The sequence below is a fragment of the Rhopalosiphum padi genome, chromosome 4 (assembly GCF_020882245.1).
Source record: "Rhopalosiphum padi isolate XX-2018 chromosome 4, ASM2088224v1, whole genome shotgun sequence".
NCBI classification, from domain to species: Eukaryota; Metazoa; Arthropoda; class Insecta; order Hemiptera; family Aphididae; genus Rhopalosiphum; species Rhopalosiphum padi.
This window is the reverse complement of record NC_083600.1, coordinates 12454241-12461759: the sequence shown is the minus strand read 5'-3', so window position 1 is coordinate 12461759 and position 7519 is coordinate 12454241.

Genomic DNA, 7519 nt, shown 5'->3' with positions numbered 1-7519 from the left:
TACAATTGCCTTATCTATATCTGTGTTTCCGCCACAAGCATGCTGGTGAAGGAATTAAAAACAGTGTTGCCAGAATAAATAAATGAAAAAAGTATATACAATTCCAAAAAAAAAAAAATTAATTGGTAAGTATGTCTTTTTTGTAAATTATTTAAAAACAATAAAAAAGATACTATACATAATATAATAGTCATGTTATAAACTACAACATAATGTATTATCCATGATCAGGGACGTACGCAAAAAAAAGTTTTGGGGGTGTATTGAAAATCAGTTATTGAAAAGTAGAACTTTTTTTAATAAATATAAGTACAAAAAATGTTATGAAAATTAGGTACCTATACTTAAAATACTTTTTTTAAATACAAACATTGATATACAAAATTAACATTAAAATTGAATAAGCAAATAACCATACAAAAACCCAAGTATTTCGGGGGGTGTTTGAACACCCAAAACACCCCGTGTGTACGTGCCTGTCCGGGATGAAATAAACGTAAATGTTTTTATCTGTTACTAGGCCCATTGATTACATAAAATAAACTATAGGCTATATAAAAAGGTCAAGTAGTCTAGTTCAAACGTAAGTTTAAATAATGGCTATTCCTAACTAGCTCGAAGCAGAATTTTCTATTTATGAAAATGCGGAGGGTTTATATCCGTATGACCGTATTATATTTATATCTACCTTCTACCTATAGGCTATAATATTATTATAATACCATAATCTTATACTATTGGTGGATATGAATTATGTAAATTATAATGATATTATATATCAGATAGGTATATAACTACGTAAAATACCTGAATGTATAAAAATAGTAAAATCAACCTGTCGGATGATGGGTAATGACTGTATGGATAAAATAATTATAAAACGATTAAAAATGAATAAATATTAATGATGTCGACTAAATTGGAATACCAATATATAGGTAGCCGGTAGGCCGCGGTAAGTACTAGCCACTAGGTACTAGTGCTACTATACCTACACACTTGCATCAAAATTCTACGAGTTATATGACTGTAACAAATATAGGTAGATATTATGTGCAAAATAATAACACGAGGACATTATTTGTATTAATAACATAATAATTGTTCGTATTATTTTCCATTTAATAAAATCGTGACATAAAAGTTTCATTTCACCATGACGATACGATATAGTTGTTTATGCGCTGCAGTTATGTCCCTACCTACTACCTATTAGGTGCAACATATTATATTATAATATACATATCGCATATATATAACTACTTATAACACATATATTACATATAACATAAAGGAAGTTGTGTGAATTATGTGTAATCACCACGACCCGTGAAAAATGTACAATTGTTTTTTAAAAGTTTTTAATTGTCATATTTATGTCGTACGTAATAAATAATAATATTATATATCATTGCGTTTAGGTATAGATTAAGTTTCATGCGAACTTGATATTATTGTTACCTATTGCCAATTTCGGAAATTCGACAACAATAGTCATAACGCTGTGGTCTTGAGCTCGACATTTCATAGGAGAATAAATTTGAAGTTGAAAGCATTTTAAGAGATGCAACGTACTGTCCGCGGCAAACTGAACAAGGCCAACTGTACCTATACTGGCTATACTGCATAGACAATTGTTGTCACAGCGATGAATAGATACGACGTAGTGAACACCAGGAATCAGGATATAAACGGTATAAAGTCCATTTCAAACAGACACATTCATACGTATCATATTCATGCATATCATCTAGCAAGGCTGTGTAACTGGTGGAATGGTAGATTAATACCTACACGATTGAATTCAGATGGTGGACGGTGGTCACTGTCACTGGTTATTGCGGGAGGTTCAATAATAATAATTATTTTTGAACACAAAATATAAAGCATGTGATCCACATAAACATAAAAAAATATTTTAGAAATTCACGCGAACTCCTATCCTCACCACCCACTAAATCAAAGTTACATAAAGTCCTAAGAAATACGTTTTTACCGCATTTAGTAATAAAAATTATGAAAATCGAATATTATTTATAAATATATCGCAAAACATGCTTATTTATAGCAAACTTAGTTTTTAAAAACCACATCACTCATTACTCCTTAAAATTACATAAAATAAAAAATTCAAGGAAACGACCATCAACCGGTGACACTGCAGACATATTTCGATAATGAAACATAATTTATTAGGTATTGTAAATTAAATTTTTTTTTGTCTATTATACAAAGCACGATATTTAATTGTCGATTAAAAATTATTCTCCGAGTAGATATGCTCAACAATTTTAATACAAGGTTTTTTAATACATTTTTCAACCTATTATATACAAAAAGAAGTTCAAATTTTTATGACATTAGACATTCATCGGTAAAATAATTATTTCTCCTTGAACAATTTTTTAAATTTTGTTGTAATATTTAAAAATAAATAAATAAAATAAAATAATTTAAATTATGATTTCCAGCTACTTCCCTTAGAGAAAATCCACACTTTACCTTTTTAGCAGCAGCGTTTAAGTCATCTTCATTTTTTTTTTCTATATTGTTTCCCTTTGGAATCAGAAAAATATACTATAGTTCGTAAAGGTATTTAAAAATTAATTGTATGTTATAAAATCATGTCCATACAAGTGTGAAACAAAACATTTTTGGTATACTGTTTATGTTTTTGTTGCAAACCACCCCGATTATTGTTAAATACTAGAAAGTAGAAATATATGATTCCAAAATGTATATTAAGTTAAAACATGTACCTAGGTTGTTGTTTTATAAATTGTATTAAATAAACAATATTTGCTATGATGGTGTCATTTTAACGATATTAACTGAATTAGGATTTTGGATGTTATAAAATGAGAAAGTTGATGAAATGTGGAGGAATATTTTTCTGCGGAGGTATAGAAATAATTTGAATATTAAAATTTAAATGCTACCAATAAAATAAATGTAATATTTTCGAAAAAATTAAATCAATCTACTGTAATACTTAAATAAAGTAAAATAAATAACTTTATAACTATATGTCTATAGTCTATTTATGTAAAACAGCACCATCTCAAAATTGTAATGATACCTATATCATTGAATTAAAATTTAAGACGTTTATAATTTACACCTAATGTGCATACTGCAGTTACAGTATAGTGCGGTACCATTTGCCTTATAAAGTAAATAATAATTCAAGAACAATGTAAAGGTAATTTATTATAAAGGTTATTGAATGTATTAAATTTGAAATTCAATTGAGATATCATTGCATTCAAAAAACGTAGGTATCTGAGCGGAGACTGTAAGCCTATATATATGTATATTATTTCATGATATAGGTATAGCATGTGAATTCATCACGCGTTAATTCATTGTGGTCATCACGCTCATCTCATACCTACATCGTAATATTCATATATGTAATATACATAATATACATATATATATTAAATCACCTATATATAGCCTGAAAAACATAGAATATCGCGTTAGTTTACGTTACATTACTATCATTGATTATAAATCGCTATCGTAATTGTTACTTATCTGTGGCTTTAAGATATTACGTATAAAAGTGTACCTAAAATTAACGATCACAAGATAACTATTGGCCAGTTTATGCCTTATGCAGTCATGCAGTTGGTCGAAAATCGACAAACTTTATATTGCCACGTCGTCGTTTCCTTGTTGGTACGTTTCACCTTTTCTGTGAAATTATGGGCCATGGCTATTTAAATGTTAAAGACTAAAAGAGAAAAGTATATATTCAATGGTTATATTTTCGTAAAAGAAATAGAAAGTGGTATTAAGTCAATATAGAAATGTAACCAATACTTTAAAAACAAATGTCGAGGACGCGTTTATATATAAATAACGGGGATATATTAAAAAATATACAGACAATAACCACATTTCGAATTCAACAGACACCCGAAACACTAATGTTAAAAAAGCACTAAATTTATACTAAAAGAAATAGCTACTAATAACATTGATGCAAGTTCTCATTGTGTATATAGTAGCTACAGCATTATCTTTAATCCCATAGAATGTGTGGTTACTGGATAACTTATACAGTTATACCTAATATTCATTATTCATAGACTCAAACGTACTATATAGATACAATGTGTACGTAAACAACAACTTCTGCAATTACCAAACAAACCAACCGATTTGAATCAGGGGCGGATCCGATCGCCCCCTCCTGTTCCCGTCTCGCAGGCTTAAGTTTTTAACGTATAATTACTTCATATTTTTTAAGACATCATAGATATCCTGTTTGCCCTTAATAATAATTTAGAATTATTATTACGATTATTACAGAAAAGATGCTTGCCTAGGGTGCTAATGATTTTAAATTTTATATCAGTTTTAACTTTTAGTTATTTATATTTTTGACTGCACCTACTAAAGGTATTGGATATTATCCCAAAAGCAAAAGCATGCTGACGTGCTGTTAATATGAATGCCTGTAGCCTGTTATACACTAATTATACCTATCGGAATCCACAACTATATGTTACATAGTATATTAGCATGGCGAGCAATGATGATGAAATCATTTAAATTATAATAGTCGACAAGATATTATATTATATTAGTATCTATTTGTTTATGTCAGTATAATTGATGTAACACAATATAATGATGGTCGGTGATTAACTCGTAAGTTATAGTTGAAATAATGACATATCTTGCTTAATGCTTGATTACATAGCCTGCAGAGGTACTATGAATATTACTTGTAAAATAAAAATAAATACCTCTAGTAAAACATGTAATATACAATATATATTAACAAAACATTATTTTTTATTAAATTAATCTTCTGAATCTCTTAATAATTATTGATGACATCTTAATTTTTACTGGGGCAGTATTAGCGTTCCTAAATCCTAATACACCAATACACAGGGAGAGGAAAGGTTATAAATATTTTGGTTAAAGCACTGTGACTGATCAGAGTGCAATAAGTAGTTCGCAAAGGAAAATTAATTATAATATATACATTGTATAACCAATAACCATGAATAATAATTATTAGGAGACACATCTTAAATGTGTAAACACAAAACAAGAAATATTCCAAAATAATAGTATATATAATACAATTTATTTTAACAATTTTTAAAATGCTATAACAACTTGAATTAATCTATACTAGTATAATTTAAAAAAATAATTAATAGAGAATATATTTTATAATTTGTTTGAAGAATTTATTAAGAAGTGGAAAGGTTCTATATATTAGCAGTCAAAAAACTATGTAGAGATACTCTAAATATCGAACAATTACATTCTCTGATAATCATAAATCCAAGCTTGTTTATAGGAATCACTATAATTGTATGATATTATGATATACATTTATACTAGTATACGATACTATACACGATGTATCTCAGTAATTAGCTACTTAAAATGTATTATTTCAGATAAACTTAATAAGACGCTGATACCAGATGAGAGTGCAAGAAGAATTATTTTATACTAAAATATAAATTCAACATTGCATAATATGTTTTGTAGATTATATAGGCTTATGTAATAATAATAACAACGTAATAATAACGTTTATAAATTATAATAATAATGTATATTTGTTATCCAAAGGTCAGGGTCAGCACTACTTTACGTGAAATCGATATTTTATATTTAGTTACTACCAGTTTAACATAAAAAGTAAATACATAGCATAAATATATTTATTTTCCGTTTTATATGCAAATAAACTATAACTGCATAGGTACAATTGTGTTTCCTAATAATCTAATACATTATATGTCACATGGCAAATATATAGTCAAAGCTAATATTCTGGCCCAGTTTTTATTCGATATTCATTATTGAATAACTATAGATTAAAAGTGTTAATAATCAGAAAAATTAGCGATTTTTATTTATTAATAATTCTAGTATAATAGATTAAGACATTATATATTTTAGTATTTAATATATACAATAATACACAATAGAATGTTCGCAGCAACTTTAACTAAGTTTATACTATTTAATAATATTAGGTATATTATTTATTATTTAATATGACATTATTTTTTTAAATAAAATATAAAATATTTTCAATTTTTTTTTATTTTCATAAATATAAATTATAGATGTATAGTTTTGATCAACTGAACTAATAAAAATTGCTATTAAAATAATAATAAAAATAATAAATAAATATAATAGGTATAGCTAAAAGATTTTCTGCGTAAAATATAATTAATAATTAATAAAAATGGCTAAAAATACAACATAAGATGAGTATTAGATGATCATAAGATCAGCGTATTATGTTTATGGGGGTAAACGATCACTTTGTACGGTCCATTGTTTAAATGTCATAAAGCGGACACTTTGTACAGTCAGACAAAATTTTAAATCGCAGAACGTGGACACTTTGTACTATTATATATATATATAAAGTACATATTAATGTATATAGTAATATACCTAAGTGTTATGTGTATATAATGTAAAAATTAAACATAAATAAAGTAAATTTATTAAAAATGTTATAAAATATAGTATATTATACTATTAGTCAAAATAATCAGTTTAAATCAATTAAAAACGTGTACAATATAAACATATGTCAAAAAAGAGAAATAATGTTAAAACCAACATAATATATAATAGATGGAATTTAAAAATTCAAAATTATTTCTTTGTTTTAGTGCTGGTTACATAAAGTTAATAGCCTATTATTTTCACCAGAATTAGATTTTTGCTTCTTATGTAACCTATTGACACATTCGTCCAATTGTATTGCCCGCAAAACTGTCCAAAAACTCAAAGTATGTATAAGATACTTAGATTTTTTTATTTTTATTTTTTATTTTTATATTTTAATATTTAATTTTAATAAAATTGTATATAATATATACATATGAATTATGTATATACTTTATGTATAATGTATATAATAGTACAAAGTGTCCGCGTTTCACACTTTTGGCGCTCGACCGTACAAAGTGACCTAGCTAGAAGGCTAGAGCCGTTTATGGGCTGTCATTTAACATTATATTACTGATCTTATGTCCTGCACTCCTGCAGATTCCGGGGTGTATTTATTTAAATCAACAAGTAATTGTAAAGAATAATGGTGAAATAGGAAAAATGCGAAATATAATTCTGTGTTTGTAAATATTCAACATGGAAATATTTGTATATGTTTTTGGAAATATCACTTCGTTAGTTCACAAAATAATATGTTGTTAAGGAGATAAAAAAAATTTTTTTGACCACTAAACATAAGAAGTATTAATGTTGTAAAAACTAGTTTGTAAATTTGTAATGCATAATAAGACACTCATAAAAGTAGGTGTATTTAAAAATACCATATAATCATATGACTAAATTCATTATTAAATGATGAAATAGGGGTTAGCATATTTTATAAACTATTCTTTACATTTTATATTATACTAATATACTTACTAATATTTTGTTATGGTGAAAATACCGAATAGTGGTAAACAGTGCCGGCTCGAGATATTATATGGAGTCCGGGCAAATT